General features: G+C 34.4%; 1 pseudogene; it reads left to right on the plus strand.

The window, feature by feature from the left end:
- Positions 1-5,251: 5,251 nt before the first annotated feature.
- Positions 5,252-5,774, plus strand: LOC113926488 (annotated as a pseudogene).
- The last annotated feature ends 16,613 nt before the right edge of the window (positions 5,775-22,387 follow it).

Genomic DNA, 22,387 nt, shown 5'->3' on the forward strand with positions numbered 1-22,387 from the left:
ACCTGATGCGGGACTCGATCCCAGGACTCTGCGATCATGACCTGAGCTGAAGGCAGACGCTTAACCATCTGAGCCACCCAGCCTCCCAAGTCTTTTCTTTTGGATAAATATTTAGCGGTAGAATTACTGAGTCATTTGGTCAGTGTATGTTTAAATTTATAAGAAACCACCAAACTGTTTTCCAAAATGGCTATATTAATTTTCATTCCCATGAGCAATGTATGAGAGTTCCAGTTCTGCATCCATGGCAGTACTTGAGGTTATTAACTTTTTATTTTAGCTAATAAATATATTCTGATACCTCACTATGGATTTATTTGTACTTCCATGTGACTAATGATGTTGAGCATCTTTCATGTTGTCATATCCATCAGAATCTCTTTAATTAACTGTCCAAATCTTTCACCAATGTTTTTAAATAAGGTTGTTTTCTTATTGTTTGGTTCTTCATGTGTTGTGGATACAAGTTATTCTTTAAATATGTGTTTTTCAAATATTTTCTGTCAGTCTGTGATTTCTCTTTTTGTTTTCTTAATAGTGTCTTTTGAAGGGCAGAAATTTTAATTTTAAAGATGTCCAACTTATCAAATTTTTATGGATTGTGATTTTTCTATCTTATCTAAAATATCTTTGTCTAATCCAAAGATATTTGGATTAGAGATTTTCTCCTGTGTCTCCTTTGAAAAGTTTTGGGTTTTTATATCAAGGTCTATGATCCATTTTAAGTTAATTTGTAAATTTATAGTATTTATATAAAACTTAAATTAACTTAAAAGAACCTATGAAGATCTAGGTTCTTTTATTTTTTAAATGTATGTCCAGGTGTTTCAGTGCCATCTTTGAAAAGACTGTTCTTTATCCTTTGAATTACCTTGGCAAGTTTGTTCAAAAATCAGTGACATATATGCATGGGTTTATTTCTGCACTTCATTCTGTTCCATTGTTCTGTATATCAATACTTTACAGTTTTATAGTAAACCTAGAAATCCAGAAAAATAGAAATTCATCTGTTTTTTCTTTTGTAGATTGCTTCTCTTATTCTAGGTCTTTCATTTTTCCATCTGTTTTAGAATCAGCTTACTGATTTCTACCCTTCCTACCCTCCAAGAAAGCTTGTTTGGGACTTTGGAATTGCACTGAACCTACAGACAAAATTGTGGGAAAATGAAATCTTAAGAATACTGAGTTTTCAGATCCATGAGTGTGGTATACCTCTCCATTTATTTAGGCCTTTGATTTCTCTAGTCAATATTTTGTAGTTTTTAGTATATAAATCTTATACCTCTTCTGTCAGATTTATCCTCAGACTATCCTATTAAGTACCTAGGTATTTAATATTTTTGATGCTACATTTATGGTATTAACTTATACCATACACAAACATTGTACATAAAATATTATTTTATGTAGTACATTATAAAAATGTATAACATTTATTACATAGCCTTAAGCTATATAAATATTATAATAATATACATTATATATGTTTTTAATTTCTCTTATATTGACTTTAATCTAGTGATGTTTAGGAATGGTCTGTCTTCTTTATGAATTCACCCATTTATCATTATGCAATGTCCCTCTTTAGTAATTCAGAATCTGTTCTGAAGTTTATTTTGTCTGATGTTAATATAACCAGCCTAGCTTTTTTTAAATGAGTGTTTGCAGTATTTTTTAATCCTTTTACTTTTAACTTATCTTTGCCTTTATACTTAAAGTGAGTTTCTTAAGCACAACATCTAGTTAGGTTTTTCTTTACTACCTAATTTTAAAAATCTCTGCCTTTTAGTTAGACAGTTCAACAATTGATTGTCTAATCAGTTTACATTTTGCCTAATTATTTATACCATTGAATAAACTTACTGTCTTGTTAGTGGTTTCTATGTTTCCCATCTTCTTTTAAATTGAGTATCTTTTAAAACAGTTTCGTTTATCACTACTAATAGCTACTAAGTTATACTGTTTTTTTCTTTTTTAGTGTTGTCCCAAGGACTTACACATTTTTATCTTAGAAAAGATTGCTTTCAAGTAATAATATATTATTTCATAAATAGCACAGTGTACTTCCAGTGTCTTTCCCATCCTTTGTAATATTGTCGTCATGTATGTTAATATTATGTGTGGTTTAAACCCTTTAATACATTGTTACAGTTTTTGCTTTAAACAGTCAAGTATCTTTTACAGTGATTAAAAATAAAAAAATATCTTTTACATTTATCTTTAGTCATATAATTACAAGCATCTTCATTTCTTTGTGTAGATCCATTTCCAATGTGGTATAATACTTATTCTGCCTAAAGACTTTCCTTTAACATTTCTTGCAGTGCAGTTATGCTGGAAATGAATTCTCTCCAATTTTATTTGACTGGGAAAAAGTGTCCATTTTGCTTTAATTTTTGTAAAATAATTTTCCTGGATGCAGAATTATGAGTTGACTTTTTTTTCTTTCAGTACTTTAAAGATGTCACTCCAATTACCTCTAACTTGCATAGTAGACATATCGATCCTCATTGTGTTTTTCTGGGATCTTGCAACCATGGATTGATGTCTGTAAACATTTTGGAGGAATATGTAGCCATATCTCTTTTCCTCTAGGACTCCAATTTCACTTATGTTAGAATATTGAGTATTTCCCCGCAGTTCTTGAATTCTACCCCTCACCTAGACCCAACTTTTTTTTTTTTTTACTTTTCTCTCTGAGTTTTCTGGTCAAGAAACTGATGTATCTCTCCATTTATTTAGGTCTTTGATTTTCTTCATCAATATTTTGTAGTTTGCAGTATACGTAACTTACACCTCATTTATCAGATTTATCCTTAGGTTTATCTTTAGACTATCTCATTAAGTCCCTAGGTATTTAATTTTGTTGATGCTATTATATATATGCTCTCATTCTCTTCCCTCTCCTAATTCTCTGCATCTTTCTCTATCTCTCCACATTCCTGTCCTTACATTTTGATAATTTTTATTGACCTGTCTTTTTTACAGATTCATTCCTCATCTTTGTCATATCTGCTGATGAACCCATCCAAGCAATACTTCATCTCTGATATTATATTCTTTATTTATAGCATTTTCATTTGATATTTCACATATTTTCCATTTCTATGCTGGAATTCTTCCATTAGTCACTTGTGGTGTCCTTTTCATTATATCCTTCAATTTATAATCATTGTTATTTTGAAGTCTCTGTTTCACAGTTTTGACATCTGAGTCTGGTTCTCTTGATTGCTTTATTCTCTTGACAATGATTTTGCTTTTCTGTGCCTCACAAATTTTATTGCATTCCAGACATCATGTGTAGAACAGAAGATGCAGAGGGTAATAGTATTTATCCTAGGCAATAGCAATAGATATACCTTTTTTGTTAGGACTTTAGCTTGGGGGGTGGAAGGGTTGAATCGATATAGTCAGGAGTTGGACTGGGATTGAGTTGTTTGTGGTATCATTACATTCAGTTCACCACAGTCTCCAAATTGTTTAGCAGCAGGCTGCTACTTCCTGCCTTGCACCCATAGAGAAAGTACTGTAATGGTGGTGGTATTTCTCAGTGTTTGTGCTCTACCTGCAGCTTTCAGATATTTATTGGATAAAAATACATACACTCTTGCTTTTCCTCTACCAGTAGATTGCTGTTGCTTGTTAGTAAGTGCTCTAATCTACCCTCCAGGCTTAGATAGGGACTTTATATTTGGACACTATGAGTGACATTTTCTTAGCATTCCTGACCCTTAACCCACTCCTTAGGAGCAAACCCTGCCTTGTGTCTGTGATTGGTCTTGGGCAGAAGATTCACATTCTCCCTTAGAATTCAAAGACTTTTGCTTGTGTCATTATGGAAGCTTAGGACCAAGATTGTTTTTTGAATTTACCCCAGAATGAGAGCATTTTTATTCTGGCTTCTGGTTGTTCCAGAATGAGATTTTAGCTAGACTTGGCTTTTAATAATTTGTTAAAGTTTAGGTGATTTATTTGTATCCATTTGTATGGTGGTTGCCTCCCTGTATTCTCTGCCATGGGTAAGGCAGTTCTTGTCTGCCTTTGAAGAGTCTGGTCTCTCTTTGGAATTCAGATTTCCTATAATGTGGATAAATGGGACTTCCTACAGTGGGATTCTAAGTTAATGCATTCACTATAAAACTTCAACTCTCTGATGGACTCAAAAACAGTTATGATATTGTAGCTTTCTGGCTGTTTTATTGTTGTTATTGTGAGAATGATATTGTTTGCAGATTTCCATATCCTGAATAGAAGTAAATTCTGTATGATTTAAATAGCTGAGTTTTTAGTTGAAACTGTTCAAGGCACATGAGAATTAAAAGGGATCTGATGGCAAAAGTAATTAAAATAATAACAATAATAATAATAATAATAATAATTCCTATAAACATATCTTTTAAAAATGCTTTAATTCTCCATTGATAAGTAGAAATTTACTTAGCAAGTCTCTTCCTGTTTCCACTTTATATGGGGAATCTTAGTCTTAATGATAAATATAACCCATCCTCTGTTAGTTTAAAACTTACTCTTTTTAAGGAAATGATGACTTAGTGAAATCAAATTCTTTATACCTCTCGTCCCCCAGAGCAGTATCTATGTATATGTATGTGGCATGCTGAAGGAAGGTATATCTGGCTCACTGCCACCCTCTGGTGTTTCCTATAATTGATTGCGGTATACTTTCCTTCAGTTGGCCCTTATCATCTTACGCTGGCATGTGCTGTTCTTCATAGTCTTGCCATGGCCTTGAACTGTCAGATATAAGTACTCTGACTCCTTCTCCCTGCCTAGGTCTTTGCATGCCTACCAGTACCCCCTTAGCATTATCATATTTCCCTACTTACCATTTTCCCTGAAAGAGACTGGGATGAGGCTCACGCCCATTAGCCAACACCTCTTATTCAGCTTTGCTAGTCTGTTGTTCTGGCATCACATGAGAGGGGAGGCTTTGCTAAAATAATTGCTGTGTCCCTCTTTCTATTCCATAGGAAGAAAAGCACATGTTTTTTTTTTCCTGCTCCAGATCATAAAACTAAACAGAGATTCCTATTTCCCTCTCTCTACCTCATTTTAACCAAGGATAAGGCCAGAGTTTGAGATCCTCAAAGGACATCTCCCACATTTCATATAACTGTTCTCTATCAGTTCTTTCATTTGCCCACACATCCTGTTGATTATGTGCTTTCTTTTGAAAAGAAGACTAGCTTTTAGCCCTTTCCTTTCTGTCTGGTGGCAGCCATCAGCTCAAAGGATGTGCTGCTGGCAGTACCACCACTCTCTGTGCTTCACAGAGCCCCTGGCCTCTCCCGGCCCGATAAAGCCTGCAGACTGGGGTGCAAGACCAGGCAAGGTTACGTCGTATATTGGATCCGTGTGCAATGTTGTGGCCACAGATGCCAGGTTCCTAAGGGTGCTACCTATGGCAAGCCTGTCTATCATGGTGTTAACCAGCTAAAGCTTGCCCAAAGCCTTTGGTCTGTTGCAGAGGAGTAAGCTAAACGCCACTGTGGGGCTCTGAGAGTCTTGGATTCTTACTGGGTTGGCAAAGATTCCATGTACAAATCCTTTGAGGTTATCCTCATTGATCCATTCCATAAAATTTTCGGAAGAAATCCTGACACCCAGTGGATCACCAAACTAGTCCACAAGCACAGGGAGATGTGAGGGCTGACATCTGCAGGCCTTAGGAGCTGTGGCTTTGGAAAGGGTCACAAGTTCACCACACTATTGGTGGTTCTCACCATGCAGCATGGAGAAGACACAATACTTTCTAACGCCACCATTTCTGCTGGTATAAGTAATGTTTGTTAAATTCTTACCTAATAAATAATTTAGGACAGTCGTGTCTGCTTAAAAGCTTTCTTTAATTTGCTGTTAAAATGAGTTGTCTGCAGATTGTTCCATGAATGCATTGTCAAATTATGAAAGTTAAAGTGTAATCATGTTTGAAGACTGTAAGTGATGGTGTATCTTGTTTCTAATAAGATAAATGCTTTTGTCTTTGCTTTATCTTATTAGGGAGTTTATATGTCAGTGTTTAAAATGCTGTTTAGTATAATAGGTGTAACAGAAATTGTATAAAAGTGGAATGCAGAAGCTAGCCATGTAGATTTGTTGGTGCATGTAATGAAACCTACAGCTTCATTGGGGCAATATAATGCTCTACTGGTTTACTCTCAAATGGCTGTTTTTAGGGGTTTGGTAGGAACAAGCTTTTTAAATTGAATTTTATTTGGAAATGTGAAAAATATCCTAATCTTTTATCATGATCATATACAGAATAATGTTAACCAGGGCCCACATTTTTAGGTTGAATCCAATATTCTATTTATGTAACTGCTGCTTCTGAAAGAATAGTTTGAAAGAATGACACCATTTTTAGAAGAATTGATTAAACCTGTTGCAAGAGGGTTCTCTTACAAAGGGAAATAAATCCTGCTTAACCTAAGCAAAATTGCCTTGGTCACAGTACCACTGGAGTTTGCATAAAAGGGAGAAGCCCCTGGTTCTATCCCACAACTACATGGGATCTGTAGAATACTGAATTTCATACAAAGCACTCAATAATGGTATTTATGCTGGTCTATATTAAAACTGATGGAAATTAAACATTAGGTAAATGAGAAGAATTTACCTTAAGATGTGTAAGCTAGTAACCAATGCTAGGATTGGGAAACTGGTGGCCATCAGATAACCTGTTAAGTGTGAAGATAAAAAATTAAAGTTGGCTTTGGTCAGAATTTAAAAAAAAGAAAGAAAAGAAGCTTTTTCATTATCATGTATTCTTATTTTACTGAATGTGTGTGTGTGTGTGTGTGTGATTTTTAGAATTCAAAATTAAGAGAGGGGTATAGTAATGGGTACATGCCAGTACAGGGAATGTATTTGGAAGGAGACTTTAGGTAATATCCCAGATATTTAGTATCAATCCTGCTAATAATTTCTGAGTATCAAACACTATCCCTTTGTATCTTGTAAAGATGATTTCTTTTTATTTTTACAAAAAACTCATTAAACAATTTGTATTATTTTAGAAGTAGAATTAGGTAGTTTACCTAAGGGAGAAATATACCAACATTTCTATTGACAGATGACAACACTGAGATTTGGAGTATGAGATAAATTTGAATAAGAATTTGTTGCTTGTTAGTGGCAGAATTAGGACTAGAACCTACAATTCCAGATGCTTTCTTTGCTCTATATTGATTAGATAGTTTGGTTCAGGTAGACCTACTTTAATTTGAATAAAGTTGATAGTCACTTTGGAAATAGACATGTGATTCAAGGTGATTTTCACAAATTAGCTATCTGATCCCCAAAAGATAGAATAAATGCTCTGTACTAAATAATGTGATAAAAGTAAGTTATACATATGGGAAATAAATTGTGAGGCATTATTGCTTTGACTGTGTGCTTAAAATGAGTCAGCAAGAGTACTCCTATTCAAACACCTCACTTGGTTTGGGGATATATTAACAGTAAAATAACAAGAAAAATTTAGAAAGTAATCCTCCCCAAATGTGCAACACCTACTTAAACGCAACTTCTATTTTTTATGGCCTATACTATAAGGGGAATGATAATAGGATGAGGTTGGTTCAGTGAAGAGCAGTAAAAATGGAAAGGTTACTGAAGGTAGATGACATTGATCCATTTTGACTGCAGAAAATGATGCTGGGGCAAAACTTAATCATACTCTTTTGAAGCTGAGTATCATTTTAAAATGAAGACAGTAGATTTTAACAAGTTTTATTTTTTATATTTGAAATATACAATAGAATGCATATAAAAACAGATGTAGGTTTTGATGCAGATATTAACATGAAAATATATGAACACTACCTAAAAATTAGAATGGTACATTTTTAAAAATTAATTTATTATATATAGAGAGTATGAGCAGGGGGAAGGGCAGAGGGAGAGAGAATCTCAAGCAGACTCCCCACTGAGCACAGAGCCCTAAGTGGGGCCGGATCTCACGACCCTAAGATCATGATCTGAGCTGAAATCAAGAGTCTGATGCTTAACTGACAGAGCCACCCAGTGGCCCCTAGAACGGTACTTGTTTAGTTTGCTTTCTTTTGAGCTTGAAAAATCATATCATACTGTATGTAATCTTAGGAGATTTGGTCAATGTTTTCTTTGATTCATCCATGTTAGTACATGTAGCTGTAGTTCATGACTTTTCATGATTGTATGATATTCTATGGTAGGAATATAGTACAGCTTTTCTGTGCCTTCTGTGGATGAAAATTCACTTGTTTCTACTTTCACAAATATGAACATTTTTGTACATGTGTCCAAGTGCACATGTACAAAAGTTCCTAGCAGTGGAATTTCTGGATTGTAGGTTATGTGAATTTTGAGCTTTGTTTCATAGTACTAAATTGTTTTATGGTGATTGCATGAACTTAGAATTTCACATCCTTTGTTTAGGAAGGCTTTTGCTAATCAATTTTTTTTACTTCTCAAATTTATTAATTGCCTTCATTTAATGCTTTTGCATCTTGCTAAAAATTTTGTCTTTCATATTTAAGTATTTAACCAATTGTGAATTGATTTTTATATATGATGCTCAGTAGCAGTTCTGTTTCAGTCCTTTCTTATGGTTATCCTATTGTCCAGGCTTATTTATTTCCCTGTAATGTGCCATACCATCTTTCTCATATATTAAATTTGCTTGTTGTGCAGATCTGTTTCAGGACTCTACAAACTCTAGCAATAGTGAAATTTTTTACCACTACATTAGCAATACTAGACAGTTTTAATTATTATGGCTGTATAAAAGTTTTTATGAATGAAAGGCAAGTGGTCCTCACCCTATTCTTCATCAAGACTCTCCTCACTATCCTTTTACTTTTCTCTTCTATATAACTTTTAGTATCAGTTTGTCTAGTTCCTTGAAAAAAATCTATTTGGGTGTGAATAAAACTGATTTAAAATTGTATTATTTGAGAAAACCTGACACTTTAAAATATTCATGTGTCTGGTATCTCCTTATTAGGTATCTGTAGTGATTTTTCACAAATTTCCTATTTTTTTTTCTGAATAGCTTATATAAAATTTTTGTTACTCATTTACACTTATTCCTATATATTTGTAAATGTTATTTTAAAAATTATATTTTTAAAATGTATGCTAGGTGCATATAAACATGTTTTTATCTGTTGATCATTTTTCCACACAACCTGCTAAACTCTCAAATGATTCATTGATAAATGTTCCATGTGTTTTTGAAAAAAATACATATTCTGCCATTATTAGCAATGTGTTCTGCAAACACCAATTAGACCAAATGAGTTGATGGTCTTGTTCAAATCTGGTATATCCTTACAGATTTTTGGTCTCCTTTTTTCTGTCAGATATTGAGAGAAGAATATTGAAATCTTTGACTTCCATTGGATTTATCTACTTTGCCTGGGGTAGTTGCCTCAGTTTTTACTTCAGGTGTTATGAAGCTTTGTTACTAGGTATATAAACTTTTAGAATTGCTATATTCTCTTGAAGAATTGATCTTTTTTTGGTTATGAAATGATTAGTTTTTATCCCTAATAATATATTTTGCTTTGAAACCTATTTTTTGATATTATTATACTCACTCCATCTTTCTTTGGATTAGAGTTGCCAGCCAGAATACATCTTTCCCATTATTTTACTTTTAATCTGTTTCTTTACTCTTAAAGTGTGATTCTTTTTTTTTTTTAAGATTTTATTTATTTATTTGACAGAGAGAGAGAGAGCGAGAATGGGAACACAAGCAGGGGGAGTGGGAGAGGGAGAAGCAGGCTTCCCGCTGAGCAGGGAGCCCGATGCGGGGCTTGATCCCAGGACCCTGGAACCATGACCTGAGCCAAAGGCAGATGCTTAACGACTGAGCCACCTAGGCACCCCTAAAGTGTGATTCTTGTAGGCTGCATAAAATTGAGTCTTTTAATCCCATCTAGCAAATTTTTATTTTAATTGGATTGTTTTGACCATTTATATTTAATATTTTTAATAAATATGGTTGGGTTTAAGTCTGACATCTTACTAATTGTTTTCTGTTTGTCACATTTGTCCTCTGTTCTTCTTTTCTCCTTGTTTGCTTTCTTTTAAATTGAGTACTGTTTTAAGTGCTTTTATGATTCCATGTGATCTCTTATACTTATTTGCTAGAAATACTTTTTAGTTTTTTTTAAAGGTATATAGTATACATCTTTAAATACATAACCAACTTTTCACATTATATAAAACTACATTCCAAATAAGGACTTTGTAATAATTTATTCCCCTACTCCCAGTTTTTATTCTGCTTATGTTACTGATTTTTCTTTTATAGATATTCTAAGCCCCACAATTTATTGTGATTGTTTTATTTAAACATTCAATTATATTTCAAAGAGATTTTTAAATATAAAATTTAAAAAAATTTATACACTTATTTCCATTTCTAGTGCTCTTTATTTCTTTGTATAGATTCATATTTCTATCTGGTATTATTTTTCTTCTGCCTGCAGGACTTTCTTTAACATTTTTTATGTTTGTTGGTGATTAATTATTTTGGCTTTTGTGTATCTGAAAGTGTTTTTATTTTGCTTTAAGTGTTTTTATTTTGCTTTAATGTTTGGAAGGTATTTCTGCTAATTTGACAGGCTCTTTTTCTTTCATTACTTAGAAGATGTTGATCCACAGCCTTCTGGTTTGCATTGTTTCCAACAAGAAATCTGCTGTCTTTCCTGCTAGAATTGCACCTATCACAGGCATTAACACTTGTCAAATTTGAGTAAGCATATAAAGAACAAGATATCATGTATGGAAATCAGAAGAGTTAATAGGCAAAAAAAAAAAAAAACCCCACAAAAACAAAAACACACATATATGCAAAAACTTGACATATTAAAATATCAAACACAGATTGAAATGATAAATCATCAGATTAAGAGTGAAAAGAAATCCATGTTTGAAAATTCTGGCAGGAAAAAAAAAGAAAATTCTGGCAGGAAATGGAAACTGTATAGACTAAAATATCAGACTTAAAAAAGAACCAAATAGAAATTCCAGAAATAAAAATACAATAACCAAAATGAAGAAATGAGTGGATAGTTTTAGCAGTAGCATAGTATAGCCAAATACAGCATTGCCGAACTGGACAGTAGTTAAGAAATTATGAAGAGTGTAGGTAGAAAGACAAAAAAGATGGAAAATAGTGAAGAGTATAAAAGATAGTTTTCCCCCAGAAAAGTGACGTTTTACAACACCACGAATAAAAAAGAATAAGTAAAAAACCAAATCACATATTAAGGAATTCACCATAGGGTGCATATATGATTTTTTTTCAGTTAATTATACTATCCAGGAGGAACTAACTGTCACAGATCTCAGTCTTTCCCTGCTGCATCTCATTTCTTAGGTGCAAGGAGTAAAAGTTGATGACAGCTCTCTCCATGTTGTATGGAGTTCACAATAAAGGAAAGGTTAAATTAGCCTCTGCATGATGACAACCAAGAGACTCAGATTAAATTCAACAAAGACAGATATGAAAACCAGTGAAATGAGTAGTGGTTGAAGCTGAGTACCAATGCTATCGAAGTAAGAATGTATTAAAAAACCAAATATATATCTGTGAACATTGTTGCAATCCTTGGGAGTGTTCACAGCTTGCCTCTTTTGTCTGGGGTGCATGCATGGGTGCGTTATGCAGTTTACTGAACAGAGAAGATGTCTTTCTTTTTTTTTTTTAAGATTTTATTTATTTATTTGACAGAGAGAGACACAGCAAGAGAGGGAACACAAGCAAGGCGGGTGGGAGAGGGAGAAGCAGGCTTTCCGCTGAGCAAGGAGCCCGATGGAAGGCCTGATGGAGGGCTCGATCTGAGGACCCTGGGATCATGACCTGAGCCCAAGGCAGACGGCTGATGACTGAGCCACCCAGGCGCCCTGATGTCTTTCAAGGAAAGCCATGAGCAAAACTGCATAAGATGCTAGATAATTTCAAAGTTGTAAGACAAGCATTTAGAAATAATATGCTGTGCCCACACAAAAATACCCCCATTACAGTGTCAGTCTGTAACAAGAAAGGCTTGTGCTAGGCACAGGAAGCTTGAAAACAGTGATTAAATGGGGAGCCAGGCATTTGTTTGCAGGAGGACGTGAAGTGTTTCTTAAATTTGGGATTATATAAAGAGAGTAGAGATGTTTAATTGAGAATGAATGAAGACATACTACAGAGAACTATACATATTATTATATGTCAATTTATAATAAATTCAAAATAATGACTTGCTTTTAACTTTCACTTCTGAATTGAAAAACAGTAACACCATTAGGCAGATGTAACTAAAGGAATTGTTTCTATTCTGATTCTAACTAAATTTGTCTCTTTTTTCAGGATTGTACCTGAATTCTTTTAGGCATCCCTCAAAGACTTTCCTCTGATGGTTGTTTCGTTATATTGGGACTATTATTTAATGATATTTATTTACTCAAACCTAGATATTTCTTGATCCTTTATGATTGTGTGAAAGTCCTATTTTCGAATTATAATTATCATCTGAACAGTCTCCATGCCCTTTATGCTATAGTTTGAAGCCCAAGAATGAAAAAATACATTGAGATAGTTCATGATATTACTCTATTATTGTCTGACCCATATTAACTAGGACATTAAATCATTTGATTACCATAAGAATGGATGCTGCGTGTTTTCTAGATCAAAACTCTTTGAAGTCAGGGATCAGCTCTAGTTCATTCTTTTGTATTTCTGGTACCTAGAGAAGCTACTCAGTCAATGTTGAATGAATGGGTAAATAAATGAAGTCGTGTCTTATCAACTTTAAAATGTATAATTAATATGCTTACATATGCTGTTTTTAAAGCTATGTTTACAAAAGATGATGCTTTAGTCAGTATTTCCAAAAACTGTGTTTTTATTAATATGCCCTAAATGAATGCTGAGATATTTATATTCATACTACTTATGTACCTGCTGGGTCAAAGGCATTTTAGAGAGTCATACCAGCTCGTTTTGATATGTCTCACTATCTCTTATACTGTGAGGGCTATAATTTTCAAAAATCTCGTATCTATTCTCATAGCCACACAGTTATGGTGTGGATGGTGTGAACCTCATTAACTGCTGCTTTTTGAACCTAAGTAATTCTTTTCTTGGATTTAGTTCAAAAAGAATTTCAACAAAATAGAAAATTACTAATTTGAATTTACTTTTTGATTTAAATTAAAACTACTCCAAAGCAGACTTCTGTTCTGGGTTTGATTCAACTTCCAGCTTAATAAGTATTAATTTTAGTTAGTAATTTTGAATTGAATCTCAGATAGAAAGCAATTTCTAAGTATTTGTGTGAGGATTTTTTTTTTTTTTTGTATGATTGTGCTTTTCCCTTTCTTCTTTCTTTTCCAATAGGTATAAGTAAAAATTCTTTATAGTCTCCAACATGCCTGGGTATTTCCATGAATTTTCTTCTGCTTAGAATATGTATTGAGTCCTTTGGAATACAATTCTCAGCTTTTGTGTGAGCAATAAAGGAGATTCAACATTATATTTAATAAAGGATATTTGGGGGTTGGTAGAAAGGGCATGTATTGAAGATATGTTCTTGCACTGTGATCTGGAAGGAATTGAATATACAGCCTCTGTAGATGTTCCTTTTCACAAAGCACTATCCCTGAAATATCTAAAAAATATTTTATAGAAATGGAATAAAATGACAATCTGCATTGTTGAATAATTTCTATAGTTCTCTAATACATTTTTCCTGAGAAATTTTATAGAACATTTTGTTACTTATTCTGTGGCTGTGTTTAGTTCTGTCATGTGAATGATAAGCAGTCAAGGCTGAAAATTTCCTGCTTTGCAATTCTCTGAATGTTAATAATTATACTAATTAGCAATTCACAACAAACAGGTCTCAGTCACATTGAATCATTTCTGCCACATTCGCCACAATTTTAACATCATGAGTAAATTTCAAGGTACTGTTGTTGTCTTGGAAATGTTCTTCCATGAAAAAAACTCCTCCCTGAATCCATTCAGGTCTAAAAGAAAGCACAGTTCACTGAAGATGTAAACGAAAACAAAAAATTACCTTCTTTTTAAGGAATACATTTCTATCCTCAATTCATATCCTTTAATTATGTATCAAATGAGTTAAGCCTCTTGTCTTCAGTTGTAAAGTAGATAATTCATTAATCTAAGTCAGTATAAAATAACTTTGTCTGAAAAATTCAAGAGCACATATCATTTTGGGGAATAATTCCCATATGGCTGGAAAGGCTGACGAGCCAAGTGATTTAGTCTTTATTACTGACGGCTACAATTCTACATAGCTGAGATGGATGCCCTTCTCTTGTTTGTGTATCTGGGTAACTCTTACTAGTCCTATGCAACATAGCAACTCTCACCACTTCTTGTGAAGGCTGTCAGCTACCCCCCCTGAACGTAGCTAGCTGTTCTGCTTTTCTCTCTATTCCCAACTCACAAAGTAGGTTAGTTACAGCTTTTTTAGCACTTACCTCACTGCTTTTATTAATCTTGATTTGCCTTCTCTTAAGTACTATGAGTTCTTTGTGATCTACCTGTGTATTCCAAGCACCCAGCAAAACTCCATGTACATAGCAAATTTCAATGGGTATTGCTGAATAAATGAAGTGGAAACTTTAACAGTGTTTTCCATTAATTCATTCATTATCGTTCGTTGTACAAATATTTGAGTGCCTACTATGTGCTGGAAGAATATTGTGCTATATGGAAATAACAACACAAATTGTAGTTTTTGTTACCTGGAGTGATATGTGAGTTTAGAATGAGCCAATATTTCCACTTCTGATCTTTCCCCTTTGGAATAATGCCCACCCTCACCCCCAATATGCATACTTCAGTCTTTTTTTTTTTTAATGGACGAAGTGGAACTAATTACATTGCATATATTTGACTAGGGCTTCAGTGTTGATTAAAAATAACAGTGCAGCATCTCCATCCTGACCTCCTCAGCCCATGGGCACTGTTCACCCGCCACGGATCAGACCCTCACTGTGCTCAGTGCTTGGGATAGAGCAGGGAACAAGGCAGGTACTATTGCTGATCTTGGGCATGCTGCAGTCTAGTGGAAGAGGCAAGTATTTTACAAATAATTATTTCATTACTGTTGTAATTAGTGTTACGAAAGAGAATAGAATTCACTGAGAACATAAAATGTGGAACTGGTCTTTTAAAGGTGGTCAGGGTCTTTGTGCTATTTCCTGTACCTGGAGAGCTCTTGCCACTGTCATTTGTCCAGTGTAACTTTCAGGTCTCAACCTAACTGCCATTTTTCAGAAGACTTCCTAAACTTCCTCTCCCACCCCAAATCACCCAGGCTCATATAAATTAGATTTTTTTTTTAATTTTTCTCTCTCATAGAATTCTGTTGTGTACCTTTAAGCCAGTTGTCATAATTGTGTTACATGTGATTGTATGTAATTATTCATTGTTTTTCTTTCTCACTGGATTATAAGCTCCACGAAAGTGCAGGCCTCATCTCTTACGTTCACATATTCTAGGTTTAACACAGTGCCTGCACTTAGCATGTGTTCAGTAAACACCTATTCCTTGAAGGAATAAATAAATGAAGGAAATTATGAATGAGTGAACTGCTACTTAAGATAGGTTCTGAACAAAAATGAGTTGGAAGTAGCCAGGTCGAGAATGGGGCAAGGGTGTCAGTCTTCCAAACAGATGGAACAGTGTATATGAAAGTCCTTGAAATGCCAGGAAGAGGATTGGCGATTTCTGAAGCAATTCCTAAAGACTGGAAGGCAAGGGGTAAAGAGGAGAGGGGCACAAGATGGGATGGGGGGAGCCAGAACATGCCTCATCTTCCAGGGCCTGTTAAGCCCTGGCACGGTGTTCATAGTATATGTATATGTACATACCTATGTATATGTACATACCTATGTATATGTAATGTGTAGTTATATGTATATGTGATACATGGGACTTTATTATTATACTATATCGTAGTCTCCCACAGAGAAGGAAAACTTCGTATTTCTATATCCCAAAGTAGTCAAGAGGGGTACTTCTTAATTCAACTCTCTGGAGTAGTGTTTTAAAGAGCAGATTGCTACCAGGGACTATAGAGTAGGCAAAGTGATTTAGTAAGAAAGAAACATAATACACAGTGCATTCAAATTCAGTAAGACCCTCTGTGTGCCTGAAGAGTCTGTTGGGAAATAGCTGTATAACGAGAGGCCGGCTGCTCCCACCATTCCTCAAGTTTGCTTGAGAACTATGGCCTCGAGGTTTTGTGTGTATGTATTTTCCCCTATGACTATCCAAAATCAGAAATGTTCTTAACAAATAGTAATGATAAACTGCAAATAGAATTTCCCACCTAAGGCTTCACCTAACCACTTAGCCTCTTTTTCAGACGGCTTAAATGTACAATCACATGCAAAGTCTATACAATCACTTTCAAATACAAATGAGATTTGAGATTACATTTTCTTGCATCTAGACCCTGATGTTCAAACTCAGAAAATTATACTTCGGAGTTTAAGTGACTCAGTGAATCAATGATGTTTACAAACACAAACACACTGGGAGTTTGGCTTTAGGCAGGAAATATGCTGCCTTTACACCATCAGCTGCAACTGTGAATGGAGAAATAAACAGAGAAAGGTGATATAAACAAAAGGATTGGCATTTTAGGTTTTCCTCTTTGTACAGGTCAGTTTATGAGTGAGTTCTCACAGGTCATTTGGTTAAACTCTGAACTTTGTGTTTTTCCTTTTTAAATCAGTAAGAGAATAGGAAGCTTTCTGTTTGGTTTGCAAAGAAGCAAACCCTTGGACATCTTGAAGTATCTCTCATTTCATTAGACACAGTCAGACAAAGGTATGTGTGCTCTCAGTGACCTCACTATCAAGGCTCGTGCCTCCTGGAGCAGTGCTGAAATAGATTTTTTTCTGGAATGGGGTCTTGCAGATGACAGACTCAACACATTCACTGAATATGTCAAAGATCCCAGGTCTTTTCAGGGCATTACCTTCTCGGTTGTAAATAGATATACCCCTGAGGGAGGGTATTAGTTATTCTCAGTCCCTGGAACACTCCCAATTTGTGGTATAATAATAGCTGATACCAACTAGCATTCGTAAAAGGCTTGTTTTATCATAAGTACTTTTAATATGTTAAATCATTTATTTATCATGAAAAATCGAAAAAGTAAGTATAGCCGAGGAAACAGGCACAGACAGATGATCCACATTCACACAGCTGTGAATCATGGGGCAGATGGAATCTGGACACAGGCAGTGTGACTCAAGGGTTTTCTGTCCTAGTGTCTTGGCTGTGTTGCTACCTGATGGGGTGTGATACAGCTTTTTACATGACATGCTGATGAACATTTTTTTAATACTCATGTTTATTTTAATTGTATTAGAAAAAGCAATTTGTACATCAAAGTCACAATTTCATGGATCTTTATGGCTCAGAATAGAGTTACATTTTAAAAAGTGAATCAGTTTATATTGATTTAAATACAAATATTTTCATAGTACAAGTAGCACAGAGATTTAAACAAATCTGTGGCAAAAAAAATGACTAAAAATTGTGTAATATGACCCAAATCTATTGAAGTACAGAGACCCAGAGAGAAACTGTTTGATTAGGGAACAGTACATACTACATAGAAAAATCCATGCTTTTCTACACTTTCGGGTGCTGGTATTTAACATACCCATGTCATTGGGCTTCTTGCTCTGTTATTCCTCAACCTAATGGGAACTACAGAGGCAGGTACATGTTTTACTAAATGCAAGAAAGATAAAAAGCTTTCTCAGATGATACAGCTTTCTAATTTTCTACAAGACCATTCATCATTAGGTTTTCAATGTTTCCAGTAACTTACTGCAATTTGATGAACAACTTACAAATTGAATTATAGATTGTGATGCCTGGATACTCCTTTGGGGGTAAGGCTTGTAGCTTATAAATCTTTGTACCCCACATGCCTGTAGACTGAGTTGAATACATGACTTCCTTTTAAAATCTGGCAGCACATAGAATTATTTCTTCCTAACTCAGCTACCATTCCACCATGTGAGATATTAAATTTCCTTAAATCTCTTTCCCCCCCTTCTTCATTGTTTTCTTCTACACTTTTATCAAAGTGTTCCTAATTGTGGCAATTCTTTCCCTAAGTATAGAGCTAATGCCAACTTGTAATAAAATAATCTGTCTCCTTATCCTGCTATAGTTTTACACAGTGAGTAAATTAAAGGACAAAAGAGTTAGAAAAACTTAGATTTTTGTGCTTACTAAAAAAGCAGGATGATCTTTTATGGCTAAAAGAACCAAATCTGATTTTGAGTCTGCAATATGTCTTATCCGAAAAAGGCCTCCAACTGTACCACCTGCATTCATTGGCCAGCTCATGTTCTTGTTACACTTCCAGAGCTTTGCTTCACATTTTCTTCTCCTTGAAGCTTAAACATTAGATAAGACTAGTGACTCAGATTGGGCTATAAGAAAGATCTTTGGAGAAGTTCCTGGAAGCTCCTTCCAAAGATTGTCCCCAAATGATGGTCAAGGAATCAGAAATTTCTCTGTTAGAGATTTATTTCTCCACTTTAAGCAATTGTATTTTCCAAAATTCTCTGTCAGAATAAAAGTGGTGCAAGTAACTATACAACTATTCAGGTAACACTATGCTTAACTATGAAAACCTTGATATTTGTGTTGGCTGACGAATGTAAGCCCTTAAGGAAATTGTAAATTCTTTTAAAAAATTATTTTTTCTAAACAAGTTTTTTTTTAGATAGCTAAAACTACTTCTAAACAAACAGAAGGATATCATTCATCATTTCGTTGTCCTTTGTAATTTTCAATACTTGACGTAAACCTTTCTAAATTTATATATACATTTATGTCTATGCTATTGATAATTTTTTCACCTATCAATGTATTTTGAACATCTTTCCATGACATTTAATATTATGTTATGTTATTATTATTTTGTTTCTTGAATATACCATTGTACAATCAGCTCCTCTTTTTTGAAATTTTAAGTTGTGTCCTTATTTTTGCTACGATAAACAACATTGAATTAAATTCCTTATAATTAACTCTGAATATTATGACAGTTTCTTTAGAATAAATTAGAATCAATTATCTACCATTCCACTACCCTCCAAAACACTGATAGGTGCTAGGTATGGTAATTTTTGAAGAGTGGCAGGCCAGGTGGGACTTCAGAATGAATGGAGGAAGGGTCATTGGCAGATGTATATGAAATGATATAAATGATAAACTGCCTTTTTGATGGTTTTACCAAAGAATTTCTCATCCTTTATAGAGTGGTGTACTGAGTTGAAATTTGCTAACTCTGCTAGACAATGCTTTCTTTTTAGTGTTCTTTTGACTTTTCCACAGTCATTAGTCCACACGCTCCCATTGGACCATAAGCAACCTATGACCAGGGGCTATTACCAAATAAAGACTTAATATTTCCGCCGGGTGATGGGTACTGAGGAGAGCACGTGTGATACGCACTGGGTGTTATACATAACTAATAAATCGTTGAACATTAAATATATATATATTAATAATTTATATGTATAAATATATATATATATTTCCAAAAAGGAAACGACATCAGATCTTTAAGTCAGAATGTTTTCTTTACTAGTACTCTCAATCAGCAGTTTTTTAAAATACCAAAGCTGCTGTATTTCAGGAAATCAAATGATTTTTGTCTGCTATTGACCCTTCATTTGGCATGGTGCTAATTTTTAATAATCATTATTATCTTAAAAGGAAGGCTAATGTTCTGTGATGGAAAAACACATGCAAAAATAAGTAACATGACTTACATTTTTAAAAAAGACTTTTGCTTTGACAATTATTTTTGTGGAGAGTTGTCATCAGGATATATAATATTTCTGCAAAATAATGTAAATCACCAATAGACCCAAATTAGTGAATGCAAATAGCTCTTTCTTGTGCATTAACCAGTAACTCCATAGAAATCTCAAACCATGGTGCTCACTGATTCTTTGAAACCAAGTTAATACAATACTCTGTGCACAATGGGTTTTTAAACGCTGTTGAAGTGTTCATCACAACTACACTGATGGGTCAGTCTCAATTTAAGGGGTATGAAATTCCTGGGGGAATTGGGACTCTTAAAGGAATCAAGACATTGGCTCAACATCTGCAAATGTATGCCACATTCTTTAATGCAACTTGTTGGCATTGTCTATCTTTATTTTTGAGAGAAAGGAAATGCTGGGAAGCAATGTGTTTGCAACATAGTCCCAAGGTACAGGTTCGGTTCAATAATTCAAATCTATGAACGAAAAGCAGAGCTCTTTCTTGGTACATTAATTACACTTTCACTAGACTTTAAAATGGAGGAGTTATGTAGACTTTTCTTATTTCAACAATTTTCTAAGAGGTCACTGAGAGCTTTGTCTTTCCTACAGTATTTTTGAGGGAAAATGTGTTTTAATAAGTAAAATTATTTCTCAAGAGCTTGCGGACTTGACACTGATAGACCAGAGCTGAAGATGCTCAGCACTGTCGGAACCTTTTGCACTAGTTCATATCCTCAGGAGTTTTGGACTGTCAGTGCTGAAGGGTTTGAAATTGGGAAATATATTACTCAAGTTTGCCCATTAAAATATTGGACGAAAAAGGTATCAAGTTGCAGCTGGCGTGACATGCAGTATGTGACACTGGAAAAATGCTATGAATTTCAGGGGTTGTCTGAGCATAGAATTATGTGATGTGACAAGTGCAGGCAATATATATATACATATATATGTATATATATGTATACACACACACACACACACACACACACACATATATATACAGTGATTTAACAGGAAGAGAAAATTCCATGGAAAAGCATTAGTGCATAAATTGTTCCTTTCTTGAACTCCAGGCTATTAATTCTTTGATGTCAAGAGTCAAATTTTATCAGAAATGGAATACACTCTGACACTCTCTGCCAAATGGATAGACACCAAAAAAATGACATTAAATGATATTCATGTTCTGACCAATTTACTAAAGGCTATTCAGAATTATTGTTGGCCTAGGACTTGTTTAAAGTTCAGCAAACTTCATTGTCACAGGCATGTATTTTGCTATTTTAACTCTTCACCATCGTTTATACTGGGACAAATCATTCTAACAGGTTATCCTGTTTGATATTACAAGTAGAAAAAAAAATAGAAAGCCTAAGCGTCCAGAAAGGACAATGATGATAATGGTGGTTTCACTTGAGAATGGTTGTAGAATTGGTGAGAATAATAATCCCATTCAAACAGATTCAGTGACTTTTTAATGCACTCAATGTATAAAGTCATTTAAAAATAATACAAAGCACAGTATCTGTTGCCAGGAATCTTGCAGCAGTTCATAAATACCAGGCTCAATTTCCTCCTCTATATCAGAAAAGGGTAAAGAGCTCTCCTTGCCTCTCTTGTATTGTCTTATAATATCCAGTTGCCCTTGGGCTCTATGAGAAAATCACTAACAGACCAACACCCAGCAAGAAGCCTATACAATTGAGTACGTGTTCACATTTCTTTAAATATTTCCTAAAAGATAAAGCAAAGGCAACACAAGAGATCTAAGAACACACAGTTCCATCCCTAAGAGCATTCTCCAGGGAGATTCTTTTTCTCCTCTCTTATTATGGTCAAAATAAATGTCTCTTCCTTCTGGGATATCCATCCCTAGAAGAGTGCCCTTGTTGAATATCCAATTCCTTACGTTTGCAAAGTCCTATGACATTTGTAAAGAATGTTCATATATGTTATCTCACGTATTCACAACAATTAAATAGGTAGAGTAGATAATAATATCTCAACCAGAACACATGTCTTCTGATGCCCAGGGTAGGACTTTCCATTTCACCTCCAGACTTGAGGTCAGAGAATGGGGAAGGTTGTTTCGAATGTCATGGTAATGCTTCATGGTGGTACTAATCAGACAGTATAATTCAAATTGTCTGCTATCCAGCTCCTGTCAAAAGCCTGGCTGAGAGAGTAGGAGAATAAATTTCTGGAGATCAATTTGGCAGTATGTGACAAAAGGTTTAAAAATGCTCCAACACTTTGACATAGCAATTCCACTTCTAGTAATTTATCATAAATGTGTGCAGAGATATATGCGCAATGATGGTAAGTACTTAACTATAATAGAGGGAAAATTTAAGCCTAAAAATCTAAAATTAAGAAATTAATTAAAACACTGATAACTACCCATATGGTAGAATATGAAAATTTAATTAAAAATCTTGTATGATGCTATTAATTGATGAGGGATAGTGTTCCTGATATACTTATAAATGAAAAATCAGACATAAAAACAGCAAAAATGGTACAATAGCATTTTTGG

Source organism: Zalophus californianus, chromosome 4, assembly GCF_009762305.2.
Source record: "Zalophus californianus isolate mZalCal1 chromosome 4, mZalCal1.pri.v2, whole genome shotgun sequence".
NCBI lineage: Eukaryota > Metazoa > Chordata > Mammalia > Carnivora > Otariidae > Zalophus > Zalophus californianus.